Raw genomic sequence first — 15,370 nt, 5'->3', positions numbered from 1 at the left:
GGGAAAGGGCCCAGGCAACCTGTATCACTTCTGTATGCCTCCTGTGGCCCAGCCAAATTGCCCAGAGCCCATGCTTTTTAGCGAGGTGGTCACTGTCCACAGACGGGAGAGTGCAGTCCTTCTAGAAGGCTTTGTGGCTGGGGCTATTGGCTTCCGTTTCACCCTGGACACAGCTGTAATCTACAGTACCGGCTGAAGAAAGCCGTCCGGGCATTCCTTCCTGCTTCGCCTTTTCTCTCTTCTGTCCTGCATATTCAACAGGCCCTGCACATAGGGCACTGTCCCTCAGCCTGAACGCTGGCTCCTTCCTAGGCTAATGCTTTGGAACTGGTTAGCTGTGGCTTGGCCCCCAGGTGCCAGTTGGCTGGGCCGACCTTGGGGTTCACTTACATCGGCTTTATTCTCAGGCTTCTCTCTGAGATCGGATGTGAATAGAGACTGCAGCTAAAAATACGCTTTAATGCCTCTCTGCTCAATATTTTCCGAGGTTCTTTTTTAAAAGCTCCCAGATTCTATGAAATCTATTAAATTCTACGTTCTTTATAATAAACCTGAATTTTCATGAGAAGCTAATGCGTGCTCGGTATATCCAGTTCCGGAAGGCAGATAGATGAATAATATATTTCTATCCCAAATGAATGAAATGAAAAATATGTTTATATCCAGAGAATTAAGACCTTAGTTAACCAGAAAATGTGGCTATTCATAAAGATGCCATTTCTGAGGGCTCTGGGCTGCCTGCTTTCAGGGCACTGCCTTCTGCACTCAGTTCCTACTCAGTATCTCCACAGCCATGGTCCTAGCGTCTGTGTGCAGACAGACCCCCATCCTCCACCATGGTCCCAGCCAGGTTCAGAGCTGGGTTAAGCTTCTCAGCGTCTGTGCTAGGTAAATACAGAAGTAGACACTGGTTCCCTGAGTGCCTCCCCTGCCTGAGCCACTCCTCATGACAACTGCCATTACCAGAGACTTAGTACCTCATCCACACAGAGGTACCATTCTTATAACAAACACAAATGACAGACGGGGAAACTGAGGTACCACGAAGATCCATAGTTTACCCAACGTTCACAGTCTGAAACAGAACAAAACTCACTTTGTATCCCATGTCCCTGGCTTCTGAGTGGCCTCCTCCAACCCAAGAGGAGGATTGTTCCAGAAGGAAAGGAGCCTGAGTATTCCAGGGCAGAGGCAACCACAGCTCCCTAGGCAATGTTGGCCTTTGTTTTCTCCTTCCAGGGATGGAGGAGAAGGGAGGGTTGGGAGAACTTCATGCCCTTCATCCCTAAGTCCCAGGGGCAATGCAGCATCCAGGGTATCACCAGATGTCAGCACTGTTTCTATGTCTGAGGAAAAACTGATGTCACATCACGGAGTCCTTTGGTGGAGGCCGGGGTGGGGTAGAGGCACAAGATGGCACCTGTGGAACCAAGCAGCATCCTCCTGTGCTTGAGGAAAGAGCGGGCGATTCTGAGTGGGGCCTCCACCTGCTGGGCTCTGGCTGGCACAGTGCCGGCCACACAGCAAGGGCTGTTGTTTCCCGGTGCCAAGGAACGAACGGGCAATATCTAACAAGAGAAGGAACGTGGGGAGGGAAACATGAGGAGAGAGGGAAGGAAGGAGGCAGGATGGCTAATCATACTTGTCTGCATGGTTGGATCTGGAGTCAAATAAAAAGCAAGCTGCCGGGCACACGTGTGGGGGATTTTTCTTGAGCGGGTTATTTGAGGTGGGAAGACAGAACGCTATGTATGTACCCCCACACAAAAGGAGGTGGAAGAGGATGCTTCAGCTTTGCCTGTTTGCTTTCACTCTTGCGGGCAAGTTCCTCTACTTTAACGCCGCTGCTAATCGTTGTTGTTGTTGTTGTTGGTGGTGGTGGTGGTTCCTTCACTGCTATCAGAACCCAGCCTCTGCAGGCTTCTAAGTAGACTGAAGACCACCAGCAGCTCTCCGGGGATCCTCTAGACCTTCAGTGCTAGGTGGGACTGCGGAGGCACCCAGCCTTGTAGACCGAGCAGCCGCTGGGTTCTTGGCTTCGCCATGTACAACAGCCATTGTTGGACTACCCCGACCTTGTCATGTAAGCCAGTCTAATAAACTGCCCTTCCGTAGATATTCATCCTATTGGTTCTGTTCCCCCGACTAATACAGAAGAATTTAAATGCCACTCAGAGGGAGGGGATTCACCCAGAGAAGAGAAGGGCCAAAGTGACCCATCAGACACTCACTTCTGCCTTGAAAGAAAGTCCCATGGAGGTCTGGGGACTTTCCCTTCACTCTTCTGGGGGCCTTACAGAATTTCACATGAGCTGTTGGGACAGGAAGAACTGCTGAGCTCCCCTGGAGTTTGGGCCTAGAACAGCTGAGGCCCAGGGGAGTCCACTGTTGAGCCCCTGGGGATCAGGTAAGACCATCTTAATGTAGACACTGGCCTCTTGCCCTAAGGCATACCCTCCCTTCCCCGGGTGGACAGACTCAGCATAGCTTCCAAAGAGTCTGGTTGGTCCCTGGGGTCCTCTCACTGCCTGCTCAGGCCACCAAAGCTGATGAGGGGACATTTGTGAGCCCTTTGGTGTCACCATCTAATGATTGTGTGAAATATGTCAGCCCAGCACCAGGGTGTGGGCTGGCTTTCTTTCTCAACTGCCTGAAGCCAGGGTGAGGTCAAGAACTCTGTGCCCTATGAGGTGGGGAGCAGAGGGTCTACCAGCCCGTCCACCTTACACAGCCACCTCCAGTTCAGGCTGGACCACAGACAACACCAAGGACAGCGTAGGCTGTACTGCTCTGTGCCAGGCTTAGGGCCCTTCTCTGGCCTGTCTTACCTGCTCCTGCTCTCCTTGAAGCCCTAGTTAACACTTTAACCTGCAGCCCTTTTAGCCTGGGCTCACTTGATGCAGGGTGAGGGCAAGCTGACAGATGTGCTTGAAGTCTAGCTGGGGTCGGTAGAGGTACTTGTGTATCTGTCTATAGGGACATCTGTGCCTATCTGCATTGTGTAGAATAATAAATGAACCTGTGTGTGTCTGTGAGTGTCTATGTGTGTGTGTATATATATGTATATATGTGTGTACATAGGTATGTATATATGTATAGATGTGTTTGTGTGTGTATATGTATGCATGTATATGGGGTATGTGTGTTATGTGTATGAATGTGTACACATATGTAAGTGTCTGTGTGTATGTATACATATATATGTTTGTGTGGGGGAGTATGTGTGTATATTTGTAGAATGTGTACATGCATGTTTATGTGTGAATATGTATGTATGTATTTGTGTATATGTATGTGTATGTGAGTGTGTTTGTGAATTATGAGCTCATGCATATCTGTGTGTCTATCTGGATATATGTGTTTTTGTGTATGTGTACATGTGTGTGTTTGTGGAGTATGTACACATGCATGTCTGTATGTATATGTGTCTGTTTGTGTATGTGTACTCATGTGTATGTTCATATGTGTGTATATGTGTTCTTGGAATATGTGCACACGCATGTCTGTGCGTGTAGAGCCCAGAAGTCAATCTCAGGTATTCTTCCTCAGGAGCCATCCACCTTGCTTGAGAAGGGTCTCTCACTGGGACCTGGGGCTCACTGATCAGGTGAGGGTGGCTGGCCGGTGAGCCTCAGGGATCCTGTCACTGCCTGTCACTGGGATTACAAGCAGGTGCCGCCACACTCAGCTCTTCATAGGGGTTTTGGGGGTCGCACTCAGATCCCTATGTTTGGGCAGTCAGCTGAGCCACCCTTCCAGCCCCATAAGTCTCTATTTGTGACCACATCCCTACCAGGTGGGTGCTTATAACCTACCCCCATTATGGTTTCAGTATGAAAGGTCCCTACATGCTCATGCATTGAAGGCTTGCTCTCCAGCTGGGGATGTGATTTTGGAGGTTGGAGAAACTTTGGGAGGTGCAGCCCAGAGGGAGGAAGCAGGTCACTGGGGGGGGGGGGTCCTGACCCTTTCCTGTCATTTCCTTGTGTGCGTCCTTCAAGTTCTGAGGACCGCATCCATCACACGCCCCTACCACCAGGATGTTCTGTCCAAGGGCATGAGACCAAATGATCAAATGACCATGGGTTGGACTCTCTAAAGCCACGAGCCAAAGTAGATCTTCCCTCCCTTAACTTGTCCTGTCAGGCATTTTGGTCTCTGCTGTAGAAAAGCAACTTTTACCAACGGTGAAACATAAGTCCCATGATGCTTAGGTACCTGTCTTCATGTCCCTGTTTCAACCCATCCGATCCCTTGAGGGACACAGGACCCCTGAGTGCTACCCTCAGAGGTGGACATCCAGCACCCTAACTGCCCACCTGCCACCTGATGTAGTCAGGCAGCTGCTGGCCTGCCTCCATCCTGCCCAGCTTTGTCTGCTCGATCACCCAGCAAAGCTCTCTTCTTCCCCAGACTTGCTCACAGCAGCTCCCTGAAGATCATGGCCATAGCAAGTGACAGACCGGCCATGGCTTCCATCAGGACACGGCCAAAGGCCTGTGGATGGAGAATATAATCCCCTGTAGATACAAGCATCCCTTCTCTGCCACAGTCCAGAAATGAGTACATGGATGTCCTGCAGGAGACTCCTGGGGGTCTCTGGGTCAGGCAGGTGGCTCCAGGGATGGTGGGGAAGGGACACAGTTGGCTACACAGGTGTCTCAGATTGTACCTGGCTACCCAGGCAACCCTGGTCTCTAGGTGAACACCTCAACTAGTCTCCAGTACCTGATTCTGGCACTTGGGTTGAGGCCACCCCATCTTGTCTTCCCTGGGTGCTGGGTGGATGCTCACACACCTATTCGTGCATTTTACCAGTGGTCAAGGTTCTTGAAGGGCTTTCGGGGCAAGGTATAAAACCTGATGGCCAAATGACTGTTCTCCACAGGCACCAGAGAGACGTCTCTGCAGTTAAGAGCACAAGCAAGTGCTTCTTGAAGCTTGCTGCTGGGCAATCAGCATGGCTCCATTGGCAATTCGCTGCCCACTGCCCTGTGCATTGATGGAGCAGAAGTGTATGCCTTCACTTGATAGTAAAAGACTTTGGCCGGGCGGTGGTGGCGCACGCCTTTAATTCCAGCACTCGGGAGGCAGAGCCAGGCGGATCTCTGTGAGTTCGAGGCCAGCCTGGGCTACCAAGTGAGTTCCAGGAGAGGCGCAAAGCTACACAGAGAAACCCTGTCTCGAAAAACAAAAACAAAAACAAAAAAAAAAAAAAAAAAAAAAGACTTTGAATTCTATGCACAACACAAGCCCTTCTAGAGGACCCGAATTTGGTTCCCAGCACCCCCATCAGGCAGCCCCTAATGGCCTATAACCCTAGTTCCAGGGAGTCTGATGCCATTTTTTCTAACCTCTGTTGGCACCTGTATACATATACATAACACACACACACACACACACACACACACACACACACACACACACACACACACAAATACCAATAAATTAAATATCTTTAAAAAAAAAAATGACTGTCCTCGGCTAAAACCCTTCAGTGGCTCCTAGTTACTGATGAACTAATCCAGACTGATATCCTGATGTCTAGACTAGCCACAGCCCACCTGGCCCTTGTTCCTGTAACCACGTCTTCTCTGATGCACCCTGAACTCTCCTCATGGTACCCCACTCCATCCCTTCATCTAAGACTCTAACCTACCCATCAGAACCCACCCCAAATGCCCCTTCTCTTGGAGGGCTCTCTGAACGTTCGCTGGTCACAGCCAAGAGTCCTTGGTCATATTTCTCTTGGAATGCATGGCACATTCTGGGGTCCTGAAAACCACTCATGTGGCCCCCACATTCCTCCTGGTGAAGAATCACAGATCTGGGTTCAGTCTTTGCCAGTGGAGTGAAATCCCATTTCTAGCCAAAGGGCTAGCTAGTTGGACTTCTGCTCTATGAGCAGATGTTCCTGTGGCTAGTGAGGAGCTATGTGGATTGGTTAGGGGCAACCTGGGGTTCATGAAGCACCTCAGAGTCAGACCACTTCTAAAGGCCAACTGGTCACAGCCTGGAGATGGATGACTCTTTGGGGGGACCACAGGCAGAGCACAGCGGGTATGATGGACAGATGGAGGAGGGCTGGCCTACCTCGAGGCTTTCTGAGAGCACCTGCCCTCTTTCCCTCACTACTCAGTAAATTCTTTCTAGCTTTTCCAATGTGCCAGATGCTGTACCAGGAATCAAAGTGTCAAGTCCTCTTTGAAAGGCGACTTACACTCAGGACAGGGAGTTAGAGGTTGAGGAAGAACTAGCCAGACTATGGAACACAGTGTCTAGAGCCACGAGAAGATATGGCAGAGAATGAGCTCTAGGTCGGGGAGAGGCTTGGAGAGGCTGAACTGAATCACAGAAGGCTCCGGGGTAAGGTGCCTGGTGTCTGCAGGACAGCTACTGGCTGTGTATAGCAGGGTACCAGGCCTGGGGACTCAGAACACCTTTGCCTCCCCACGGGCTTTCTATAGACTATGGGGAATTAGAGTGGGTCACAGCTGTCTCCACGGTCAGTGCCAAGCATCTGTTTCTGCCTCCATGGTTGGCACCTTGTGGTCAGCACCTGCCCTGGCTTTAGCACCTGCCCCTATGGTCAGCACCTGTCCCACATGCCTCCCCTATGGGGATGGAGTCATGCCAGGCTGGGGTGCCAGGGTGCCTGGTTTCTGAGGCATCTCCTCAACCTTGCCCTGCACTGCTTTCCTGGCAGAACACATTCAGCATCTGACTTCGTGACTGTGCCCATGGTGCTTATTTTCGTGATGGACAATGCCAGCACAAGTGTAATTTTCCGCTGTGGACGCAAAGGAAAAGAAATAAATACACATGGGGAGAAAATTCCAAAGGTTAAGACAAGGTGAGTGGGGGAGCCTGGAGAGAGGGGGACGGTCCCCCCACATTGGTCAGAAATGCCAGTCTCTGTTCAGTACATCCGTGGGAGGGGCGGTACACCTTGCCTTCATGCCCGCCCCCATGGGCATTTCACTAAAGGCCACAAATTTCACACATATTTTCTATGCTTTCATCCCATCTTCCAAATAGCTCTGTGGGACCCCCATTCTACAGAGAAAGGAGGGACCCAGGGCTCTGTGAGGTCAATTAGCTTGCCCAAGGTCACACAGCCATAGTGCAGGGATATGAACCAGACAGCTGTAGACTGAGCTTCTAACCGTGTGCCTTCCTGCACTTCCTGCAAACAGGGGGAGGGGGTCTGGGTGCTCCGGGTCTAAAGGAGCCAGGTGGCCCCTCCAGGCAGGGTTCTCCTCCCGTCTCAGCGGCTCCGCCCCTGCTTGTGTGTCCCTCCAGCCTTGACAGAAGTGGGCAGCTCAGTGAGCATGGCCTTGGCTCTTCCAAGATGCATCCCCTCAGCTAGGGCCCTGGAACCCCTCAAGAGGTGCCTTCCACTGACCCCCAAAGAAGGTCCCCAGCTCTGCCCGAGCTTGAGCTTTGTCTGTGTGAGTGTCTTAGGCCAGACCTGAAGGGAGGGGCCATTGTATGGTCCTTATCCTGACATCTCTGCTGGGGGTTCGGGCATCCTAGTGAAAACAGGTACCTCTGACCTACCCAGTCCTCCACGTCCAGGTCTCTCTCGGTCTGTGGGTCCAGCACTCACGTCAAGCCCAGCATCCTGGAGGGATTCCTAGGGGCTTCCTGTGCCAACTGGGAGCAGGGCCTCCCATGCGTTCCCTGAAAGTGTCTTCTTACCCACCTAGTCTTCGTGATGAACCTTTCTCACTCCCTTCCTCTAGTCTGCTCTGCAGCAAGTATCCTACCTAGTCCAGGATACCTGCCCTGCCAACACTCTCTCCTCGCACACCCCTACACAGCTCTCCGTGTACCTCCCCGTGGGCCCTTAACTTGGCCTTGATATCATCTGCTATTGCTGAGCCTTAAAGCCCACCGACTCCCACCTGATCACATCGCCCTAGATGGGCTTTCTCTGGGTGTCCTTCCAAACATAGCCCCACCTTTCCTGGATGCCATACTTGGCTATCTGACTCTTTTCCTGTTGGGACAGACCTCTCATCTGTCCCCAAGCCAACCCCTCAAACCGTTTTGGGAGACTAAAAGCTGTACCTCACTATACCTATGCTTTTTCCCTTCCTGCGTCTCCCTAAGTCTTTATACACACACCATCTCTCTCTCTCTCTCTCTCTCTCTCTCTCTCTCTCTCTCTCTCTCTCTCTCTCTCTCTCTCTCTCTCTCTCTCCTGGGTCTCAAACAGGCCCAATTCCCAGTATCCTGTCTTTCCCTTGTATATACTTCCAGAAATTTCTTTTTCTGTCTGGTTCAGGCAGGCAGAGAGCTCCCAAGTTACGAACACAGAGACGTACAGATCATACATACACACGCCTCTTCAGTCTCAGGGGCTCCCCACCAGCCTCTGTGGTCCCCTCCCCACCTCTCCCAGGCACCTGGACATCTCTCCCAGCAGGCCTATGGGCACATGCGCGGTCGCTCCTCACCCAACACCTGCACTCCGGTCACGCATGCATATCCAGCTTCCCCCACACGTGTGTGCCGGGGCTTCAGGAAGCACGGCAGGCCCAGCTGCCAGGCTACCTTGCAGGCAGCCCCGGGTCCCAGCAACTTAGCAGGCGTCGAGTGCAGTTCTGCTCTCCTGCACAGATCTGCAGAGAAGGGCACCAGGCACAATTTGTTCAGGAAACAATAGCAACGTGTGACATGTCATAAGGATTGATGGAGCAGAAATTTACATGGCAGAATGCATTTTTAAACAGCTCCATTGAGCCCCGGTGCTGCACGGTAATACTTTTCACATTCATCATCGCCCGCCCAGGCCCTTGGAACAGCTCCTCAAACCAAGTGAGAGTGGTAGCGGGGGGTGGGGTGGGGGGTGGGGTGGGGGGGGTGGAGGGTGGGGGGGGTCGGGGGGGGGGCTCTGCTGAGAAATTGGAGGTGGGGGCTAGAGAGGCTGGTCTAGGTGGGAGGGAGCTCCACTGGTGGGGCCTGAGAGCATAGAGCTTTCTATGTGCCCAGCTCCCTCCCACCGGGGCTGTAGATAACCATTCTGGGTGGAAAGTTACAGCCAGGGGACATCCAGGCTCTTCATGCTTCCATGGCAATGCATAGCACATTGGGGAACTTCTTCCTCAACTCAACTGAAGTGGGATTGAAGAAGGGTCCACAGGGGCTTGGTGGTGGGCAGGGGTCAAGTAAGGCAGGATGTTGCTGCTCCGAGTGCCTCCTGGGCATGGCCACATTCACGGGAGAGGAGCTATTGATGGTGGCCCTGGGGAAAGTGTTAGGACCCTGATGGTGGGTGGTCCAGACAGCAGTGGGACCAGGGAGATGGCCACAGGTTACAGAGAAAATGACAGGCAGGCTGTGGTTGAAGAGAAAAGAGACATCCTCAAGGAAGTCTCTGGTGCCTCGTCTGGGCTTAGCTGTAGGAGGCCTGGGGTAAGAGGAGTGAGAAGGCCAGAGCTGGACGTTCAGAATCCTCTGCTGGAGAGCATGACCCAAATGGGAAGATGGGAAATGGAGTGCCTGAAGGATGGGAGCTGCAGAGGAAGGACAAAGGGCCTTTTCTACCTTGTGGCCCAGTGGGGACCTGGGATGAACAGCTATTGCCATCATCTATGCCTACAGCAGACATTACAGCCATGTCACGGACCGGTCACGAGGCCACGGCCCCTCTCATCTAGTTTTCCTAGATCTGCTGCTATCAATGGTGCAGGTGGAATCGGGGGTTTTAGTATAGTTGCTGTCCTGGCTGGCCTCTCTGATGTTTGAGAGTGAGGAAAGTGTTTACCTTTGGAGAGTTCAGGGCAAGCCTGGCACAAAGGTCATCAACAAGGACTTGTGCCTAAGCACAGTCATGAAGATGCCACTTCAGGGTGCTACAATCTGTATTCTGTCTTAAGTGTCCAACTGTGGGTTTGAGTGTGACCTGGGCCAGGTCTGCGTGCTGCCCCGGGCACCAGAGCCATCTGCCCACTCCTGGGCTGCCTCCTACCAGCAGTTCACCCGCCACCCAGCCCCTGTGTCCTCTTCCTGTCACTCAGGTCCCTCCCAAGTGGGGCCTGGTCCTGGATTATTGACCTGGTACTAGCAACATTCTCTGTTAGAACGGCTCGTCCCCTGCCTCCTCACCCACCTGTACACTGTTTCCCTTTGTTGAGCTCATTTTGACTTCCTGGGAGAGCACAGTTTCCTGGGGCACAGGGAAGCTGAGAGAGGCTAGTGGGCTGAACTCAAGGGAGCTGATGGTGTGCCGTGGGAAGGTCACGGTCTGACTTGCTAGTGTGTGTTCTGGGCCTCCTAGCATCTGTGGAGCACCTGGCCCGTGAGGTCTTGACAAACTTAATTGAGAAGAAAAGTGATTCTAGGTGGTAACTTGAGAGGTCTTACTTAGCAGAAACAAGCCTGGAGCCTCAGATGCCAAGTGGATGGGTTTCTTGGGTGGGGGGATTGACAGTGGAGGGGTAAGTCAGCAGAAGGAGGAGAGGGGAGACGGGGAGCATGCAGACATCATAGGAAGACAGGAAGAGGGAGGTGAGAAGGAGGAGCCCCCACTATAGCGTCCACTCTGAACCTCAATTTCCTCATCTATGAATTGGGGACAATAGCAGTTGCCATCATGGGGCTGTGGTGGACTGAGGAGGGCAATTCATGGAGGGTGTTTTCTGCTGTGTCTGGCACACAGGGACCACTTGAAGTAGAGCTGGCATTTTGTTTGTTTGTTTCTAAGGCATAGTCTCATGCATCCCAGGCTGGCCTCAAGCTTGCTATGTAGTCAAGAGTGACCTTGAACGTCTGATCCTCCCGCCTCTACTTCTCGAGTGTTGGGATTACAGGTGTGCACAGCCACATCTGGTGTACGCAGTGCTGGGGACCGAACCCAGGGCTTTGCGCACCAAGCATCTTCTCTAGCCCTCTCCAACCCAGTTCTAAGCGCACTTTCGGCCATGTGCAATGGTCTGCGCATGTGCTCCCGCTAGGCATCTTCAGCCCAGCCTCCCGGATTCCCGGGCTGCACAACAGGAGCCAGGTCAAAGGTGAAGGAGACAGGGTGCCCGCCCTGCTGGATTATCAAGATGTTAGTCCCGCAGGCAGGAAGGGCGGCTGGCAGGATGCTCTTGAGGCGTTGGGCTGACTGGTCTATGGCAGATGTGGTGCTGTTCTTGAGTCCCGGTGCTACTTGCTTTATTTCCCTTTATTTTAAAATTCAGAAATAAGAATTGATGGAGAGCAAATTGCTCTGGCTAGCAGCTCTGAACTTAGAGGAGTTGTCGTGGGGAAGCGATTATGCTATGTCAAAGGCTGTCAGGGGGGACAGGAGCAGTGCATGCCAACTGCCTGGTGATCCCCGGGGACTTTTGCTCGTGGTGGGGTGTGGAGGACTCAAAGGCAGAGGGATAACCAAGCATGTGGGCCTGGCGCCATGCGGGGGTACTTGTCTTTAACAACTTGACATCAACCCCTATAAGAACCAGTAAGGTGAGGGGTCCCAGATGGAAACCTCTGTTGGTGGCGGCTGCCAGAAGAGCACTCCACCCTGGTCAGTCCTTATGGGTCCCAGCACTGTTCTGAGAAATGCAGACGTGTTGACACTTAGGCTCTGCTCACGAGGTTCTCACTTTACGGATGAGGCAAGGAGGCTCAGAGAGGTTAAGCAAGGCACTGAGGTCACACAGGGATGCTGAGGTTCTGTTATGGGGCTGACACAAAAGGCACGGGAGTTCGTATAAGGGATTTCCTCTTTTGTGACACGTGTGTGTTTTTAAGAAAGAAAAACAGGTTGGTGGGTACATTTTACAAGAGGCAGCAGGCTGGGTCGTAACAAAGACACCGCCTGAAGCCTCATCTGATTTCTTCGTGTGTGCATGTATGTGCACGTCTGTGCACACGTGTGGAGGATGGAGGGCGACCTCGAGCATTGTCACTCAGGAGCGTTTCCCACCCTTGAGACAAGGTTTCTCATTGGGATGTGCCAGATCGGCTAGGCTGGCTGGCTAAAGGGCCACAGAGAATCCTTTCCCTCCCCTGCAGCACTAGGGTTACAGGTGTGTGCCACCTACCTGGCTTTTTGGGGTGGGTGCTAGGGGTCCCAACTCGGGGCTCACATATGCAAAGCAAGTGCATAGCATCCCCTCAACCCATCTACTTTTAAAAGCAATCTCAGTGATGATAGTCTTAGGCAATAGGTAGCTGACTGTTGGTGTGTTAGGCACACTCAAGTGAGTCTGTTTCCCATTTTCTCCCCATGATCACGTCTGTTTTTCAGGTGAGTGGCTGAGGCCCAAGGAGACACGTTAAAGTCAGTAGACCGCAGTGGCAGACTCAGAATTTGAACTGTCTACTGGAGTTCCTGTCTCACTCAGAGAAGTCACTCCCTGTCCTGTGCCTCGGTTTCCCTCACTGTATCAGGAAGGGGCTCTTCCTAGGTCTGTCTGGGATGTTCTATGGCTATGGTCTAGTTGGACTAGCAGGTCAACCTTCCAAGTCACGGTTCAACATGACCCTGCCTGGTCACCTGAGCACCAGCCACACAGGACAAGCAAGGAAGCTGGGAAGTGCCAGAGGCAGTCTGGACTCTTATCACACACCTGATACCACTGCGGGTATAGTCCCACACAGGCCAGAGAACGGACCCACCATGGCTGGAGGGTAGGAGTCCAAGGATGGTACAGACAAGAGGGATAAGGTAAGGTCCTTTGGGAATGAGTGGTCCCTGAGGGGTGGGGGAGGCATGCCAGGTGGGTTGAGGTGAGCCCAGCTAAAGGGGCCGTGGTCCTGGAATAGATGGTACAAGATGGTGTTGGGGCAAGATGGATGGTGAGGGTGAGGGTGGGGCATGGGGAGAAGATATGAAAAGCCCACTCTGGAAGATCTATTAGATCACATGGCCAGCCCCTATGTCCTCGGTACAACATCTGGCCAGCCCCTATGTCCTCAGTATAACATCTGGCCAGCCCCTATGTCCTCAGTACACCTTATCCAATTGTCCCTTTTGCTGTCTCTAAGTCACATTTGAGGATGATGAAATATGTCAAATGGTCACCCCTCAGGACACACCCATGTCCTCACCTCACGTACTTTGACAGGAGCTAAGGAGGAAGGGTAACTAGTTCCTGAGACCTGTCTCCTGAAGGCCACAAGTAAGGCTGCAATCATTTGGTGGCTGGCTTGGGCTCCAGAGCCACCAAAGTGGAACCAGTGGCCAGACAGGCCTCCCAGGGACCCAGCATCAGTTACAGACTCCCTGAGACAAGGCCCAATCTCCTATATGACTCAGGACTTCTCGGTGAGCCCCCATGACCCCAGGCAAGGGCCAACAGTCCTGCTAAGGGCCAATTCCAGGACCCCCTCTTCTCCATCACATCACTGCCATAGTTCCTGGGAACCAGCACTTGTGCTGAGTGGCAGGGTCAAGTGTACAGAGTCTAAGAAATGTACTCATGGGCCCTTACCAGAGGAGGCCACTGAGGCACCACATCCCATCCCATGTGTCCATGAGGCATCTCCTAAGTGCTCAATGGCATCAGAAACCACAGAGTCACTAACAGAGCTCTGAGCTCACCTCTGGACCCCCGGCTACTACTTTTTCCTAGGACCTGTCTGCCTCTTTGCCTGTGGGGAAGCTGCTAGAAAGACAGGGAAATCATCTCTTCAGAGCCACCCTCACTGTCTATGGATCAACACTCCAGTCTCCTGGCCCCTGAGCTGGGATAGAGCTTGACTTCCATGCCCTAATTTCCCAGCAGGACCGTCCTCTTGGCCCCGGGGCACTTGTGAGTGCCATTTCCCTGGGTCCTCTGACAAGCAAGTCGCCTGCCCTCCACATTTGTTTCCAGGGTGGCTTCTGGGGGAGGTTGACCTAGGACAGAGCCCTCAGCCTGCATGGGGATGTGGTAGCATACTTGCTGCTTTCATAGGTCCCACAGCTACAAGTGGCTCCGTGTTCTACAATCAGCAACCAGGGAAACCAAGAGCTGGGCCCTGATCTGTCTGGCTTTCACATGCACATGGAGAAGAAGAAGAAAAAGGAGAGGAGGAGGAGGAGGAGGAAGAGGAGCAGGAGGAAGAGGAAGAGGAAGAGGAGGAGGAAGAGGAGGAGGAAGAGGAAGAGGAGGAGGAGGAAAAGGAGCAGGAGGAAGAGGAGGAGGAAGAGGAAGAGGAAGAGGATGAGGAGGAGGAAGAGGAAGATGATCAGGAGTAAGAGGAAGAGGAGGAGGAAGAGGAGGAGAATCGAGAAAACCTCCTTCCAGCCCTTCCACAGACTCTCTTCTCTTATACCCTTAGGTTTGAAGAAGATACGACTGAGTGACTTTTCTTTTTCTTTTTTTTTTTTCAATCACATCTGATCACCAAGCAAAACAAACTGGACGCAGAAAGCCATTTTCCTGAGGACACGGAGGGGGACTGGCTGGGGAGGGTGAGACATCTGCAATCAGAAGGACTTGGACCTCTCTCTACAGCCATTATCAAGCTGGGATTACATGGTAGAGAGGTGTGGGGACAGACACACATCTGAAGCTTAGTGGAGAGGGACTGCAGGTACCCAGGAGACGGGATGGAAGGGAAAAGACAGTCCAATCAACCCCCTGGAGGAGAAGATTCCCCAGTGTACAGCTCGCTCACCAGGGTCCCCTTCCTGAATCATCCACCGCCCTGCCCCCACCTCGGTGGGCTATACAGGTGACCGGCAGCTTTTAGACTAGTCAGAAGGTGCAGAGGGGTACCTGGATGTTGGGGGAAGGGGACATGCCCTCTCTCCAAGGTGATCTGATGCATGGGTGACGGCCCCCATGCCTGCTGTCATTGGTGGGCGCTGATTGGGCCAACACATGTTGTCGCTAATGAACATATCGATTCTACATTCTCTTGTTGGCTCGCTAAATGGCAAGCCTCACATCTGATAGATTAAATACCCGCCTGATTGCCTGCCTGACATCTCCATCACTCCACCCGCCGGGCCCTAATGAATTTTACAGTCCCACATGACACGAGGAATTAAGGTCAAGGTTCATGGCTGGGAATGTGTACCACCTCAGATCTGAGCTTAGCAGGGTCTGTAGCCCCAGCCCTTTACTCTCCTGGGCTTTTAACCCAGGCCTGCATGGGGATGATGTCTTGTTGTACCTGTTAGGGACCAAGAAGCAGTCCTGTCCCAGGCTCGTGACCTTTGGACTTCCCCACGCTCAGCCCCCTTTCCCAACCAGCTGTCAGAATAGCCTAAAAGAGTGGGAAAGGCCACTGTTCTAAACCTGGCCTCAAAGACAGAGGGGCTCAGTGACATTCTCATTTTGCAGATGCTGAGAGAAAGAGACTGAGGCTTACAGAGCAAAATGTCCCTGATCATTCAACCAGTTGAAGAACCGGGTCTTCTAATTCTAGGTTTTAAGGA

General features: G+C 52.5%; 1 protein-coding gene across 1 annotated transcript in view; it reads right to left on the bottom strand.

The window, feature by feature from the left end:
* LOC131893821 (cadherin-23) overlaps window positions 1-15,370 on the bottom strand; it is a 309,989-nt gene that overhangs the window by 61,076 nt on the left and 233,543 nt on the right. The window lies entirely within an intron of this gene.

This window comes from Peromyscus eremicus, chromosome 16_21, assembly GCF_949786415.1.
Source record: "Peromyscus eremicus chromosome 16_21, PerEre_H2_v1, whole genome shotgun sequence".
Classification (NCBI taxonomy): Eukaryota; Metazoa; Chordata; class Mammalia; order Rodentia; family Cricetidae; genus Peromyscus; species Peromyscus eremicus.
The sequence above is the reverse complement of the archived record's forward strand: the minus strand, read 5'-3'. Positions and strand labels throughout refer to the sequence as shown.